The following is an 18,143-nucleotide window of genomic DNA, read 5'->3' as shown; positions in this document are numbered from 1 at the left end:
ACCACGTTTTGATGAATCACATTGCGTATGTATAATGCGGCCGCGCAACGTGACGCCCGCGACGTAGCGCATATATCGCGCGCGGATGCGAGCGCGCGATCCGGGGCGTCTCGTGATTCTCGCGAAAGAATTCTATCCGCGGCGAGAAATTCCAATTCGCCGGGTAAAGAGGAACGACTATAGGTACCTCTGCGTCTCTACGTTGTACACGTATCTACATCCCTCCATCCCCCATCGTTGTGAAACGCGAGCGAACGAACAGACGCGCGCGCGCGTATTCCGCCAGACGTATTTCTAAGTGCGCGCGGGCGTGCGGGTCTCAGGTCGACGCGTATAAAGACGCACAGGACCGGTAAGAGCTACTTTCTTGCGCAGGGTACAACTGAAAATTGATCTACCGCACGTCTGGGACACGTTGATGGTGTCAAATGTAACGCACCGGCTTGTCATCCGCGGCAAGCGGATTATTACGTTTCTCGCACTGCACGTTAACGAACGCGAAAGCGCGACGTCCGCGGAGATGTGTTTGATAATTTGTAATAAACGTTACGTGATATAAATTATAGCGCGAGAATTTTCAACCTAATCTCTGTTAATTTAAATAATGGCAGTAGGAACATGCTCAGAAACTTACGTACAAGAGCACGTACTAAACAATTTGTGATACTATTAATCGACTGATGTAACAATTCGAGATGACATAATTTGAAATTTTTACTTGGGTTTGGCAAATTGCAAGCCGTAGACTTTAAAACCGATGTCGAAATGATTATTACGGAGGCATAGCTATAAGTCCGCTGCGTGTTTAACGTAACCTCGCGGTGTAATTTGGTCGAGGTGCCGCGAAGTCAATGCACTTTCGGGGGGTTATCCGCGTCGAATCTCGTCGCCCTGAGATATTTCGCTCTCGGTCGCTACCGCCGGCCCTGTAACGCCCACACGTGCGACCACCAACACCGACGCATTACTACACAGCGACGGTATGCATCGAGTGTCCTTCTATTTCCTTAAAATTCCGATGGATCGTATGCCCCCGGCCCCCAGGCGTCCTACGTACACACACGCACACGGATGCGGAGCGCGTATGCACATGCCGTCGAAAGCGTGCTCGTAGCACACATAACACCGGGAAGAAGAGAAGGCTCGCGCGAGAGGAGGATGAGGATAAGGAGGAGCAGAAGGAGGAGGAGGAAAAGGAAGAAGCGGAGAACGGCCTGGTAGACGGTGGCGGAGCGAGAGCGGATGAGGGATGAGGGGGTTACAGGGGGTGGTGAGGAGCAGGAGAGTCGACGGAGGTGGAGGAGAAGACGAAGAAGCAGTAGAGGGTTGCGAGAAGACGAGGGTGGCGGAGGGCGACGCCGCCGCCGGCGGTGGTAATGGTGATGGCGAATGGCGATGGTGGTGGCAGGACGCTTTGGCGTGTCGTCGCTACGTGCGTGTACATGCACGCGGGCACACACGCGCGCGGATACGAAAGAGAGACACAGAGAGAGAGAGAGAGGGAGAGAGTATAGGGATTCCAGTTTAAAAATACAAATGGAGTATCGAGCTTTCGAGGAACGTTCCGCGAGGAGTCCGGGGGTGCGCGGCGAGGTGGGTTCACCGTGGTCCAGAGGGGTGGGTAGCGGCGAACGAGGAGGATAGCGCCGGCACGGGGATGAGAGAGATATTTCAAAAATCGAATATTGATCAGAGCTGCCAATCCTACCCTCTGTAATCCGTACGTGTGCGCTGGTTGGCTCTTACGTACATCCCTTAGGTGCAGTGTCTGCGTCCGCGCTCGTCCCCGAGCCTTTGGCTCGTACGTCTCTGTCGTTCTTACGCACCCGCGACCCGCAGCGAGATTCACTGTCTCCCGCTCAATGAAATGCTCTAGAAAGAATGTATAAATAGTTGAAGTATTATTCGTGTATAATCACGACTGTGACGCACAGATATTTAATGTAAACGTTCTGTGATAGGAGACATGAGATTACCCAGTATATATATGTTTGAAAAATAATGAAACTCACATTATATCAATTCAAATGCTTTAGTTTACTACGTGGAAATGGATGGCGGACTTTACGTTTTTTTATCTCAAGTCTAAACTGGTATCACATTATCTTTGTCGTAACATGTATTATCAAATCATGCAAGATGCATTATTCACTTATTCATCTAATCCAATCTCAGTTGTAATCACCCAATATTTCTTTATAAAGACATTAAAGGTACTAATACAAGCTGTATACACACATCACACACACACACACACACACACACACACACACACACACACACACACACACACACACACGAGAGCGCGCGCGTACCCTCATTCGCTCTCACGTCCCATTTTTTCACGGCCGCTATTTCCCTTTCACGCGAGAACGAATGCAAACGCGTGGAAAGCGAGAAAAGGGAAGACGTAAAATAAGAAAGGAGGGATGGCTCTCAGATTACTCACCCTTATATATGGATGCCGCGGGCGAGCCGGACGGGCGGGGGGTGGCAGGCGGTAAGGAGGGTGGATGAAATCTTTTAATGGCAGCCATCCAACCGTCGTCTCTCCTGCCTCCTTCGCCGTACGACCTTCCTTCGCCATCCACGTATTAGCTATTCTTGTGTCCGAAGCACCGCTCCCACGTAGGACATCCTCTCCCCCCCGATAATCGCATTTTAAATTACTCACGTAGGTACATGGATGTGCATAGGGCATAGGTGTAGTGCCGGATGCGATGGGAACGGCCAATGCAAGATCGAATGTCAGTGCTCGCGCGGATCGATAGATAGAAAGCGTGCAGCAGTGTTGGGCGAGAGAATAATGATCCCTCGTGTATGCACCATGAAAATGAAAATGAAAGATGAAAATAAGAAAAAGTAGAAAATCGAAATAGCCGAGACGTTCGTCGGCTCTTTGTATTCGCGCGGTAAGACTTGACGTATCTTTTGTATTTTTCGTAAGAGTTACGCACATTCAATAACGTCCCCAATGAACACTTAAATTCGTATTTAAGAAGTTTATCGAATCCTATTTTTAGGATATAAAACGTTTCGTGCAACTGTAATGTTGTATCCCTGGCTTGACACACTCGCCATCATCCGCCAAAATTCACAGATATCTCGAACGACGCGCGGAAATGGATGCATTCGAAAGAAAAAAAAGAAGGAGGAAAGGAACGCAAGATCCACCTTGCAGCAACGATTTATTCTCGACGAAGTGTCGCAAGAACCAAATTGACGGAATCGTTTAAGGGCGCAAGAAAGCCCACCATCTCCCGGCTTCGCGCTTAACCGAAGCATTTCCCGTTTTCTATCTTCGTCCTTATTCCTCTCTCGCGCTTCCTGTGCCCCCAATCTTCATCGCCTCCTCCCTCACACGGAGACAAAACACTGTCGTCTCGTGTGACGGTGCAAAGAAAACACTAACAAAACACCCCCTGGATCTCTCCGAGCCCCGTCTAACAAACGAGCCATGACACCCCCCTCACGTCGCCGACCACCCCTTTTACCAGCGGCATAATGGTGTTGGTAGCGCCGCGTATGACGTCACACGCGCCCAGAGGTACACGTATGCGGAGATAGAACCCGAAGGAAAAGCCGCGCGGCCCTGGAGGAGAAGTAAATCCATATTTTACACCGCCGCTACCACCGCCACCATCACCACCACCACCACATCCATGGTCGTCCTCTCATCTCGACCCCACCATCAGCAACATCAGACACCGTTAGGACGCCTTCGCTTGTTTCGTGCCGTTCGTCCTTCCCGCCGCGACGTCCTCGCCACCCACAGCTTATATACATCCCCTTAAAGATCACGCATCGGTTCGGCCGAGGGGTGAATCCGATGGCGCGAAGGGGGTTTCTTCGACCGGACGGATACTCGTCACTAGATCGCTTTTTCTTTCTCCTTCTCCTTTCTCACTATCTCGAGCCAATAATAATGGGCGCTACGCGTGATACGCGGTGAGCGAGGGGACGCGTAATTTATGGAATTTCATATACGAGGATTTACCCTGGAAATTTTGTAAACGCGGCCTGGGGACTTCGTCGACAGCGTCGCGCGCCAAGGCGTGCGAATAATTGGCAATGGGGTGTTTTAGAGACGAGTGACGATATATTTTACGTGGGAGAGGTTCCCCGTTAATTCCGATTATTTATCATTTTACTCGTGGTTACGTCACTTAAGCAATTAATCGTCGCCCGAAACTGCGATAAGCCAACACGCGATTAACGTTCGTACAACTTAATGCCGACGAATTGAATTTGACAAGCGAGAAACAAGTGTTGCAAATATTTCGCTCCTATGATTGCAAACTATGAGTAGCGCAAGTTTCACATAGTCAAGATTTGCAGCGAAAGCTGTTTCTTCGAAATGCCAACGGCACGGACGAAATGACGTCGTTCCGTAATCCTTTACACCAACATGCCCATTACAGCTGCCGACAGTTAGCTCGCTTTAATCCGCAGTTAAAACAGAACTGGACATTGACCGATCGCTACCGGACAGGTCGGATATCTGGTTAGCCGGAGCTCGCGATTCGCTCGGAGCCAGATTAATTACTTGCTCGCCGTGTCTCTTGACCACTCGCGATAAATCGCGAACTAAGCCTTTCCAGACCTGCTGACGAAGCAAACCGTAGCGGGTACAGCGCGGAACCCGCGATTTAAGAGATCCGATATTTCTCATGTTTCACGTAGATACGTAATGTTCTCCACGCAAACTCACGGAAAAATAGTTTAGCGAAATCAGATTTCCTGTCCCAAAATAAAATAACACGACGCACACGCAATCTAGAGCCCTTACGTGTGGACCTACATATTTTAATGTCATATTTACAAATATATCTTTGATGTGCCGCTTTTTGAAATAGTTTTGGTAGCGTGCCAGCGACACCGAATCCGCTCCAGCGTGGAGGAAATAACGGCGATACATTTCGGAGTTTGCAGTTCGTTAAAACCGTAAAATTGACACGTGGGGGGTCGGCGCAATCGGTCGCGCCGGCAAGGATCAATAATTCGATCTCGATATAAATTCGGTGGGGACAGGGGGATCGTTTCTCATCCGCTGGGGTCGCAAACATACCTCGTAGATGGGGTTGAAACCGATCGCCCTTTTTTTTTCATCGATCAACCTCCTTCCCCGACCCGATGCATCGCTTGCTACTCGCGTCTCCGGAATCTAATTTCATCGGTACGCCGGCACGTTGAAAGTATTATACTGAGGAAATGTGACGTAACGTCGATATTTCGCGTTTAGCCGTTTCTCGTTTCCGGGGGTAAGTCCGACAGCTTGCGCGATTTTCAAACGGCTTTTAAGAAAATTGGCGGATTACACGTTTTTCCTCAATAATTATTTTAAACGGACGTATACGTTCAACATAAACTAAATGAACGTTTAGTATTTATATAAAAAAACGAGAGTTTATGAATCTCGCGAGTTTTACGAATCACCATTGATCCGCGACATTGCATCTTGACCCGCCTGAATTAAGACTTCGGACTTGAAACACCCGAAACATCGCACGACGTCGCCGCTTCCGCATAGCGCTCTTTCCGTGCCGATTTCCGTGCGCGGGTTTGTCCCGTTGATTCAGCGATCCCGACAAACCGGTTGCAGTTTGGCACTAAAACCGATGCTTTTTTCCACGCACGTCCACGGTTCGTGGCGTTTTCGAAAGTTTTCATCGAACTGTCGCGCGGCGCCGCGACGAGAATACCCGGAGAATCGGAGGTGGAAACGGCGAGGATCCGCCGGTTCCCGCATGGCACAATGGCAGCTCGATAAAAATTGGCACGGCTTTATTATGCAACCCGGGTGTTAAGGCTAGGGTCGCCTGATGAGTCGACTCCGAGTTCCTCCTCTGGGAAATACTCATCGTCGCCAGCCCCGTCGCACAACCCCGTGCTCTCATGGCGGACATCTCTCGTACGAAATAGCCTGCCGTTTTTCCTCTCGCGTCCGCTCTCTTTCCCCTTCGAACGTGTACTTGTATGTGCTTACTATTCCACGAGCATTCTTATATGCGACCGAAAGTAATCGATGCGGATTTTTAAGTTGCGTCTAAAAACGATAATTGACATCGCTCGAAACCTCACAGTGCTATATCTATAATATAATATAATATCGTGATTACGATTACTCTTACGGCCAAATCGCATTTAGCTTGTCGTGATAATAACTGAAAAACATTTATGGAGATAAATGTCTTATTCAAATGTATAAATAGATTTAATGTAGGTTCAAGTGTCACGTATCTAATCTACGTATATACACATGCATGTACTTATACATTCAAAATTATCATTTATTTGTCATAAATTTTGTCCTTGTATTCCTACGGCCATCCGGACTCACAATACGCATCCTGTATATCTGTGTACACGTACGGGTTCGTATCATCGTTGCGAGGCAACTGGAGTCTTCTACAAGAGGGACATAAGGGGGAAGGGTAAAAAGTAGATATCTTGTGGGAGGAATAAGTAAGATGAAGAAAGTTTATGAAAGCAAATCGCGAACGAGATGTGCATCGCGTATGTTTGTTCCTCAGCATAATCCTGTTAAACTCCTTATTCGATCGTGATATGTCAACTCGTGCAACTCATCCCGCGTAAAACGCATATGAATATAATACATGCAAATTGTAATATCTCTAGTATTAATGATTTGTTTGTTACTCGGTTGACGGTTATTGTGCAAACATAACAAGTATAATTGCATGAAGTAAACGTTGCTAAAGAAATGCGACGTGATAACGGTCACCCTTACAGCTCGTAACTGAAGAGTGCGATAACGACACACTGCGCGAATTAGACGAGACGGCGGAAGGGTGGAGGCCCGTTTTCCGGAAAGTGCCGTCGCGCCGAGGCACGTAGGGGACCATGGTCATCCATAAAATCCGAAGGGTACGGACGACAGCCACCCCTTTTCCTGCGCTTCTTGCTCTACCGTTGCCCCCGAATAAACTCCCGGCACGAAGCTAATCATATTTTCTAATCCGAAGCTGGATAGAAGGAAAAAGGAGCGGAAGACCAGATCGGGAGAGGGGAGTGAAGCTCGCATTGCCGGCTATCATATAATTTTTCCGACAAGAAGCACTTACGCGCCTTCTCGTCCCCTGCTATAACCTATCTACCCTCTCACGGAGACATGTTTCGCGCCGGGTGAAGAGACCGAACGCAAAAGTGGATTTATATCGAGTTCCGTAGAAGATTTCGTAAGTTTCGCCCAACGAATTAAGGTGATTCTTAGGTGGAATAAAAATAAGAAGTCCGTGATGAAATTTTATAATAATCAACGACATAACTCTTGTGTTTTAATAAGTTTAGCTTATCATCTTATCTTGATTGTTTTAATAATTAGTTTTGACAAATTTTGCAACTATAAGTCCCTGAGTTATTTTCTAGTTAAATTAATTTAACTAGAAAAAAGAGTCATACATAAAATGTGAACAAAAAGTAACTGAGAAAAGGAACTGCATTATCTTTTTCTTAAAAACATAAAACATTTCTACACTGAGGTTAGAAAATTAAATTTGTAATAGTTGAGCATTGATAAAAGAATTGATAAATAGCGGGACTAACAAAATGTTACTAGTAAAATTATACAAGATTATTATGTAGTACGAATAAAAAGTAGTGATGAAATAACAAGTAATGAATAAATACAATCATTTTTTGATATACATATTTAAATAGAACAATAAAAGAGCATAAAATTATAAAAGTCTATATTTTTAATACAATTTTTATAATAAATTATACGTATTGCATAAGATGAATGGTGTACGAGTGTCGCCATCTGTGATCAAGAACGTCGCATACGTTTCTGTCCTCGTTCAATCACTGTAGCGCGATTTCTTTAGACACTATAAATTTGCGTTTCCAACTGTATAATACACCTACCAGATTATAATGTCTACGAATATATTCAACAATTGTTACTAAATCTTATTAGTTTGTTATGTAGTTTGTTACAATTAATATATATCTGTAACAATGATTAAATCTTGAGGGATAGATAAAACAGCAAAGACACAATCACAGTTAAAAACAATATTAAGATTCAAGATAATTACGAAAGTGTCAAAAAAGTTTCGAATAAACATGATATTGTTCTTCTGTTTATTTTCTTATTAATTCATGCACTACTGTTCTTATATTTCTGGCGTTTCTTTCGTATACCAGAGGGTTTGATTTCCCGTTTATCAAAATAAATATCTAAATATCTAAATATATTTTATTTAATATGGAAAATAATCGTATTTCAACGTAATTAACACCATGCATTGGCTAAACATGATAATTAGAGATGTTTAATATCGACAATAATACGAATGTTTAAAAAAAGGGTTTCGTTAAAGGAGGTCGAGCGTTATCCTTCCTTGAGATCAAGTCACGACGAAAAAGTTCGAAGGCATCATCCTCCCTTCCTACCCTACGGATGGGGGAGAGACCGTGTCGCGCGATAAAGATTATATCGAGCAAAAAGCGCCGATCTTCGAAAAATCGGCACCGACGTTCCAACGAGAAAAGTTGCACCGTGAAGCTCGAAGCCGCGTAACGAGTGAACTCTCCGCGCGGAAGCAAGGCGGGACGAGGAGAGGGACGTCCTCGAGGGGGTGAGATACGTCGGAAGGGGGGAAGGGCGGTAGAAATTAAGTCGCTTCCCCGGCTCGAACGTTCCTCGAAACGACACCTCTTCTTTCATCGTCTTCCTCTCGCTGCACGTTGGATTCCGGAATAAGCTTGGCCACCCCTTCTCTCCGTGTACCTTCTCCGCAAGCCCTCCCCTCGTTCCCTTCCTGTCCACTTCGCCGCCCCTACCGCGGCTGCGAGCACCTTTCCGCGCGACAACGCGTATATGAGTACACACGCGCACACGCGCATATGTGTACGCGGGCGGGGGGGCCCCTCTAGAAGGGTAGAGAACCTGCGCGTGAGGGGTAGGTGGTACCAAAATGGCCGAAGCCGCACCCACGAGGGGCGAGAGTGGGGGCGGATAAGGGGAACGGGAGAGTGGGTGGGAGAGAGTTACACACGGTGGACGCACGTGTGCGCGCACGCGACACATACTCGGTACCATGTAACTCTCGTTGGAGGGATGGCAGGGTATGCCGTTCTGAGCATATCTATGCGCATTTGAAAAGGTGTGGCTCAGTCCCCTCCAAGTAATTAAACTTGGTAATTAGAGAAGTTAATTAATTATCTACTAATTAGAACAGTAAAAATGGACAATATTAATGTGTTAATTTTGTTCCGTATCATGCAAATTCTGTGTTAGTAATCATCAAAAAGTAAAGATTTAGTGGAAATATAATTTTGATTGATACGATGTGATAAGAAATCATTACTGAATTGTCTGCAGCTCTTTTACATTTTCATTATATATATCTTAGCAATTAATCATGATATAAAATTTCTGTTATAGTCATCTCGAGAGAAAAAGGACAGATTTTAATATAAAATACTCGCGTAGAGCTTTTCTCCACAAGTTTCCTTGATACAGCTTCTCACCTTTCGACATGACATCTGTTTTTCATCAAATGCTTGCGGAAAAAATCAGATCTGTAATCATTAATTGTCGAAGTGCGATCTAATGGATGCAAAGTCTTATACAAATAACATGTAGCTTACTGTTAATTATTTAAGTAATAATGTTGCGAGAAACGGACAAGTATGTTCTATGCTTAGGTCGCTTTTGTACAAAGTTTGAACAGTTCGCAGAGGGTGCACTAGCTAAACTTTGCACAGCAATCGTGCGAGAAGCAATATCGTTTTCCCCGTGGTGGAAAAGCATGCAGATTCGATCGATCGCCGAGGTCGAAATTCCAGCGTGTTCTTCGGGGCTTCCTGCGGGAGACAGAGTGTCCTTTTTTGTCGCCCTAAATGTCTACCCTCCTGCCAGCAAAAAAAAGAACACGGGAAACACGCACGGAACTCGACGCGTGTGGGGACACTCGCGCTCTTGTCCGCTTGTGCGTGTGCGCGATATGTCCGCGTGCATGTGTGCGCGTGTTATTTTTTCCGAGGCATTAAGCTTGCTTTCCTGAGGGTAGGGATGCTCGTTCGCCGATAGGGATGAGGTATAGTTTAGTTTAGGGATTCCACATGAAACACAGTCAAGGACTCCGATGCTCTAATGTGTCCTGCCAGTTCGATCGGCAATGGCCCACGAAGAGTCTCAGCACACTGAAAATGCGGAAATGCGAAGAACAACCGGTAATGTGAAGGAACAGAAAGCTCTGTTCACGTGCAGCACCGAATTAAAACATGATAATATCAGGAATTAATGTACAATCTCATTTTTTCAATAAGCGTATACCATCTTTTATGACTATTGGTTTGGAGCAGATTATTCGTCACTGATTAATTGGCACAATAATTAACATTGGATATCAACTTCCACTATTAAAAGTCTCAAATTCCTAATTATGTCTTTCGCTCAACTTTGAAATAGAGAATTTACGATTTCCGCTAGAACGTAATCGCCATCGTGTCTGCCAGCGTCGACGCGTACCGTTACGCGAAAAATCGTCTTTACAATCGACGCGACCTGAATTTCGAGAACCACGGTTCTCATTCTAAAGACAGCTACATAACGACTATAAATCTCCCGGTCGCCGCTTCGTATCAGCGACTCCGCTATCGTTACATTCTCCGAAGGCGCGTCCGCAATAATGCAACAGAGTCGTTCCGGGCGGAGGCTTTTTACAATCACAAATGTGGCTCGAGTTAACTCGGCAATCCGTTCTTATTGCTCGTGCGGGTGACGTGGGACAGTTCATCGGATGCACGGTGCCACTACACGTCGGTGTTCGTTCACCGCTCGCTCGATTCTATCCGGGCTACCTCGCCCAGAGGAAGACAGACTCGATTTCCATTCATTTATTTTCACCGCCATTTCACTGATTGCCAAGGCGCCCTGTTCCTCTTCGCTCGCCACCTCGATGAGCGCGGTCGCGACTCCGTCTCACTCTAATTCCCGGCTTTACTTTAATCACCAGAAGTGCAACTCGTTCTTCCCTTGGGTTTCTCCTTAGGGTCAAGCACCCGATAGCTCGTCTCTGACGGCATCGGACTTCAACATCGCTGTTTCTTGTACCTGCGAAACTTTTCGTTCAGAATCCGCTGCGTCGTAAAAGCAAGGGTGCTCTGATTGCCGCATGAAAATAGCACAAATTTTAATGAGGAAAGACTTAATACTATCAATATAATTTAATAATAACGTGCATTGTACTGTGTTCATAAATAATAAAATTAAAACATACAATTTATACTAATATTATTATATCAAGTAGCTATCTTCTAGTTGATTTCATTCACAATGATGATGAATTCATCGAATAAACCAGAATATGCTGCTTTACGTTTTTATTTATCATACGATATATTTATTGAATAAACGCACGCGTTCAGCATGATCAGCAAGGAAACACTGTGATATGCTGAAATTGCCCTAGCATGCTACGACCCGGGACACCAATATCGTAATGACCAATCCATACGCTCCGAACACTGATGTCGATTGCCGGCTACTTCTAGAACAGAAAAAAAGGTTCCTCGAAAGACGAACAAGAAAGGGAATATTCGCGGGTATGGCCGTTCATTAATAACTGGCCGGGACGAAATGTGTTTTTGGCAAGGAAAGTCACGTATCCCGGATAAATGGTCATGGAATGAGAGGAAGAAAGAGAGAGGGGGGAACAGTGCAGGACACGGGGCAGGGAGACGGGGCTGGGCTCGTGACATTAATGGCAGAAGTGGGACGCATAAAGCACGGGAAATCCACGGAAAAAAGGCAATTTATGAGTGCCAGCAAAAAATAATAGTATGATAATGAAACGAAACGTAGCGAGCGCCAGCCGAGCGTGCGCTGACATACTCCTCTCGAAACTAGCGGCAAAGGGAAAATAGGGAAAGGAGAAGAATAAGGACAGAGAGAATGAGAGAGGAGGAAGGAGAGACGGGTTCCTTCTTTCCCCGCTTCTCTAGCGAGTCGGAGAACGTGGGGAGTTGACTTCGGGGGTGGTCGAGCGTGGACCGGAGAATAACGCGAGCGTGAGCGAGACGGTGAATAGGAATTAGAGAGAGAAAGAGAGAGGGAACTAAGGATAAGGGCAAATCCACGCTTATGAGGCGCGCCAAGACAAAAGCCTCCATTCCGAGAGAGCCAATATACGACCGAGCTGCAATTCGATATAAATGCATCTGCGCTACTCGTAACCCCTATGAGCTTCGCGGGGGTTGGCGGAAGGCGGTTGGACGGGGGGGTTGGAACAGGAGAGATAGAGCGGGGTGATCGTTCGGGGATTAGGGAGCAGATCTTCGCTTGAGCGGAAAGGCTATCTTATCCGCGAGGATTAATTAGGAGATCGAGGGTTTTGAGATTCCGTATAAACAATGGCGTTTCTTGGACCAAGACACGAACCCGACAGCAATTGAACAGTAATAGGATTGCTCTTCGAGGACGCAGATTAAAATCTGACCATCCCGGATTTTCAAATAGAACACGAAGAGAGATAAAAAGCAGCGACATCTTATTATGGAACATCTGTGAAAGCTGCAGCGTGAGATATTTTAAAAATGTCGCCGCAGGTCTTTTTCCTTTATGAATCTTTTTCATCAATTCAAAGTTTGTGCGTCTCGTGCTATCACTTATCGCATTAATGACTTGTATACGTATTAAATAATCAACGAGAGATCATCAAAAATTGCATCCAAATTCCGCTATAAACGTGATGTTCATCGTGAGAGTAGGCAGTTCTGTTGGTGAAAAATTTCCGGCGATTCCGCAACGTTTTGCAATGGAAGAGCCATTTTTGTTTGCCGCTTGTTTGACCCGCGAATATAAGCCTTTGCGGTGAAGCCGCTGGGAAGCTAATCTGATCCTCGAGTGTATAGCTGGCTCAACGGTGGACACACGCACGCGACACCCGCATACGCGCGCACGCAGAATGAGAGAGAAAGACGTTGATATAATACCTAAGAACGTGTTCTCTGTCGTACGTATACGTATGTGTGTCACCAACGTGTGCGCGCGATGAGGGTGGCGAAGTAAGGTGAAGGAGAAGCGGAGAAGGGGATGGCGGAGCTAGCAATGGCGCCCCGCGCGCGCGGGCGTTTATTATTATGATTATACTTGATATCCCCTGCCCGAAGCAGGACCAGCCAGCCAGCGAAGCCAGCCAGCCTGCGAAACTTTCCCTCCTTTCCTTTCCGATATTAATATTATTTTTGCCCGGGCGTAGCGGCCGCCATATATCTCGCTCTGGGCATAAAATCCATTCCCCGTTCCAGTTCCCCCTTCCGCCCCCTAGACTGCCCCACGCCCTTCCAGTCAGAGGGTAGAGAGAGAGATGGAGATCGCGCAGCGAGAGCTACCCTTGTGTTCGCGTGTCTCTTTTCATCCCCTCTGCTCTCCTATTTTCCATCTTGTTCCGCTTTCCTCCCTCGTCCCTTCGCCCCCTGCGAGCGGCCGAGCGACTCTCCGCCGGGTTCTATTATTAATTAATGGCGGACCGGCCATTTTCTTTCTCTGCGTTCGGAGTCCTTTGCCTCCGAGTCGAGGATACGGCGAGTACTCCGGCTGATTAACGTGTCTGCCGCACGCCCGACCGTTTACGGCGACTCGCCGAGATCAGGTGCGCCGAGTAATGAAAGGAGGATGTTGAGGAACGCTGATTCGCGGAATGAGCGCTCGTAAATAAGCGAGCTTTTCGTCGTAGCTATTGCGTGACATTACGGGCACCATGGTCGCAGACCACGAAATTGAATGCGCACTCTTGAAATTGGATCAATAATACTTTAAATAGAACCTCAAGTAGAACCGCCCTTCTTCCGCTAAATGTGAAGTACCGGTGTGAATCAGTGTGTGCGTTTGATAATTTACTCATTTCTCTGAGAATACGCATTCAGTGATCAGCGATCTGTAACGAAGTATCGATTTTACGTGTCAGCACAGTCGAAAGTCACATTCCTCTCAAAATCCCAAGGTTTCACTTGGAATCTCGATCTCTTCGAGGCTCGCGAGCATCATCGATGCATTCATTGTCGCAGCAAAACATCCGAGAGCGCGTTTCTTTCCGTTGCATCCGAGCGTAGCGCTCGCCGTTACGTCGGCCATGCTCGTGTAATCGATGAGTTACACGGCGCAACGTACCATCGGGGTAGCTGCCGCCCGCCGTCAATCCACGCGCGCAACACATCGGCCGGCGGGATTCGCGCGTGGCCGGGAACTCGCGAAAAATAATTCGTCAGCATTCGCGGCAGCTGCGAGTCACGAGTTACTCCGGTCGGATGTATGGGTAGATGGGTGATTGTCGTCGACGCGGGGCCCAGAGGGGCTGAAGAGAAGCAGAGAACCGGCGAAGGCAGGCGGGAAGAAGAGGTGATGGCGCGGGGGAGAGGGGGGAGGAAGCGCGGGTGGTTTCCGAGCTCCGTGTGAGAAATTTTAAACTACGATCACCTCGGGGGTAGCCCCGACGTTAGTACATAGAAGGCGGAAGAAGATCGAAGACGGTGCGGCGGGGTGGTAGAGGGGGGAGGGAGAGGGCGAGAGCGAGGGGGAAACCTGTATGGCTCGAGATCGACCCAGAAGACGCCCATCGCCAGGTCCTACGTGCAGGACATCATAGGACATGGGGGTTGAGAGAATTGCTCATTTGTTCGCCGTAGTGACGGGGCCGGAGGATGCCCTGTAATGTCCTACAGCCTCCTTCTACTTCTCCCCCTCTCCCGCCGCCGCCGTCGTCTCCACTCGCCGTTTTCCCTCCGCGCTACCGCCGCTCTCTCCTGCCCCTCTCCCTCTGCCGCGCGCGCGCGCGCCTCACCATCCCGCTGCTAGCCGCCCCTCTGGCTCTCTCTCGCCGTGGCGGTGTTCGATCGAAATTCAATTTCCACCGGCCCACCCCTCTCACCTACCTTCCGCCCCCTTCTCCGCGACCTCCGCCTCCTCTTCTACATCTCCCGTAACCTCTCCTCAACCCCCTCGCCGTTTAGGAGACCCTCAGCACCCGGGAAAGGAAGCCACCGGCTGCATTCCGCGCGATAAATTACGCGACTCAATTATTCACGGGAATCTCCAGGCGCCACTGTTTAAGCGACATTCTCCCAGGATCGCCTGGCCGCCACCAGGATACCGCCAGCAGCGAGACGTAAACACGAAGACAGGTGATTTTAAGTGGCCGGCGTGACGCAGCAGTTGCGGCCGGTGATAGAACTCCGCGGTCTTGGGGTCGGGAATGCGAAGCGCGAATTTCGGAACACCCCAGGGCGGACTTGATCCAATAATCGCGTATCATTCTGTAAGTAGCAACGCATTACAATCAGCACCATCGTAACAAATGAGTCCGGTCGGAATGAGGATCAGATTGAAGTCGAGCTCTTCCAATACGAAAAGAAATGTAATAATACAGAAAATGATTGCTTCTTGTAGGACAAGTGAATGAAATATAAGAAACAAAAATATAAAATCGATTCAATTATCATATTTAACATTAAAATCGAAAGATTAAAACGAATAGAAAATTAATAATATAAAGTTTAGAATTTTTAAAGCACATTTCGTTCTGTTTATTTACTGTGCATTTCGTAATGCTTGTATCTCGTATCTCGTAATGTATTATTAATGCGTATCTCGTACTGCTCGTATTAGGTGATATTCCTTGTCGCATAACAAAATTTATTATGTTTTCTTATAATGTAAGATGTTTTAATTTTAACATATCTATATTTTTCTTTTATCACATAATCTATTGCAATACATTTATAACAATTATTTAAGCAATTACTGCTGATTTAGAGTAAATTGCGTTTGTTCTGTAAACTTACGACTTTATTTATATCTTCTCCTTCGAGAGTTTTCCTAGTAGCCAGCCATATTACGTATTCCTATGGCCGGTTGCCTCTCGTCAGAATGAAGCAATGGAGAACCGACCCACCATCCAGCCAACCCCACCCACTATGTATCGTACCTATTTAAATAGCTTTTTTCCAAGGGGAGCTCGAACGAACCCCACCCTTTCATCCCTCAGTGCCGCACTAGTTACTACGAATTCCAGGACCCTCTTCGAATTTAAATGATTCAAAGGAAGAATACCGCCATTTTCTCTTTCTCTCTTTTCTCTCTTTGCATTTCAGTATAGTAACATCACAAATATTTCCAAAATACTAGTTTTCTGGATATTACATTTAAACATATACATTATATTTCATAATTAAGATCCTTCATGTGTAACACTTAATTAAATTGTAGAAATTTTGTTTACTTAACTAGACTTAACTAGAAGTAAATTTTACTTTAACTTAATTTAAAATAATTTAGATTTATGATTCATCAGAAAGAATTTAATATCTGAGAAATCAGAATTATGCAACTTAATGTGATCCAACCGGATATTACTCAAAAAAAAAGATTGATTAGCTAAAATGACCTGGAAATTACCATCTTTCTATTATTTCTAGCTACATTATTTTTCAAATTATTTTTCATTACCAGAGTTTTTGAACATTATACCGTTTACATGCTTCGCGCTTTATATCGAATCCAAGTCGACGTAGTTTCCCTTCACAAAATGATAAGAAACTGCAACGCGTTGGATATTGTTTAAGAAACTTGAACAGTCCAACCTTGTTCTGGATAGTCGAGTATTTTTGTTGCAAAGTAAAACAGACCGAGTTTAGCAAGCGACCCAAGCCGAATCGCAGCGACACGTAGGAGGGCACAATATAGACGCGTATACGCGTATACGCGCCTCGAAGAAACGACTAGCGCGAAGGAACGGCGGGGTGTAGATGGGTGGTGATGGAGGAGGTGAAACGGGAGGGAAACAGACGTCCTTTGCACACAAAAGCAATAACGTTGGGCTGATACTCTGCCGTGGAGCCGGGCCACGTCGTCTCGGCCATCCGCCTCGCCGTGAGATCTTCTCGCGCGAGAACGGCGAGCCAGCCTTCTCTCGCCCAGGAGCATATGAGGGTGGCCGCAGAACAAATACATTAATTTCACCCTCCTCCCACTCTCTCCCTCCGCGCCACTCTTGCCGTCTCTCCGTATAAACACGCGCCTGGTCTCCAGCACCGAATTCGCCCTCGTCTTTCCGCTCTCCCTGTCCCACCCTCTTGTCGTCCCTTTCTTTCTCTCCTCGCTGGAGATACACGCGCGCTCACGTTCGGAGACACAGCATGCGAATACACATACATGACGGATATGTATATGTATGTACATTCACGCACAGATACATAAGAGTTAGCTACCATCGCTGCTTCTCGCGCGCCCACACACACGCGCGTACGTGTGAGCGTATGTGCCGATGCGCGTCCTCCGGCATATAAGTAAACGGGGTGCAGAGTGTATGAGGGGGTGTATGTAGGTTGGGGAGCCGGGAAGAGTGCCGGGGTGGATGGGTGAGAAGAGGGTGGTGTGTGTGTTGCTATGGAAACGCCCAGTCCCTCTCTTATAATTATATGGGGAAAAATGGCTCGCGGACTTTTACCCCGCGTTACACCCTCCGCCCCCTCCTCACTCCCATCACGCTTCCCACCCTCTCTCCCCTTTCGCCCGACTCCGCTTTCTCTCCCCTACCTTTGCCATCGCGGTGGCAGCTCTGCTTCTTCTTCTGCTTCCTCCTCGCCTTCTTCTATGTACTCCTCGCTTCTCTTCTACCGCCTCCTGCTCCTCCTGCTCCTCCTCCTCCTCCTCCACCTCCTTCTCCTCGTCCTGCCCGTGCTCCATCGCCTCCACCGACTGCTTCTTCTACGTCTTCTACTTCTCATCCGGCTTCACCTCGCCGTCTCATCGCGCCGCGGCACCTACTTTGCCCGCCTCGGGAATATTATGCTTGCACCTTACCGGGGCGACTGTGTAACCATCCTTAACTCGCTTTAAGGCTGACTGCTCGACGCGTCTTGGATTTCACGTTACTTTCCCGACACCACTGCCGTTCCTATACAGTCGGATCCAAACTTGGCCGTCCGACGCTCCTCGCCAACGTAACGTCATATCAATCGCTGCATTGTCATTATCGAAATCATTATCTCTGTTGTTTGACACGTTCAACTTTTTCAACTGATTGTACCTTTTTTAAGTTTTTTGTTCAATAGTCACGTTTTGAATTTTTTCTTGCACAATATATTATTTGCTTATGTATATGTTATCAATT

At 46.9% G+C, this 18,143-nt stretch overlaps 1 long non-coding RNA gene across 1 annotated transcript; it reads right to left on the bottom strand.

The window, feature by feature from the left end:
* Positions 1-11,350: 11,350 nt before the first annotated feature.
* On the bottom strand, positions 11,351-17,816 carry LOC105279515. Its single transcript, XR_893951.3, has 2 exons — positions 17,567-17,816; positions 11,351-11,522 (listed from the first exon to the last, which is right to left on the bottom strand). It is a non-coding gene; the product is annotated as an uncharacterized LOC105279515 (long non-coding RNA).
* Between the last annotated feature and the right edge of the window lie 327 nt (positions 17,817-18,143).

The sequence above is a fragment of the Ooceraea biroi genome, chromosome 9 (assembly GCF_003672135.1).
Source record: "Ooceraea biroi isolate clonal line C1 chromosome 9, Obir_v5.4, whole genome shotgun sequence".
NCBI lineage: Eukaryota > Metazoa > Arthropoda > Insecta > Hymenoptera > Formicidae > Ooceraea > Ooceraea biroi.
Note: the sequence above shows the minus strand (reverse complement) of the source record. Positions and strands in the feature narration are given on the sequence as shown.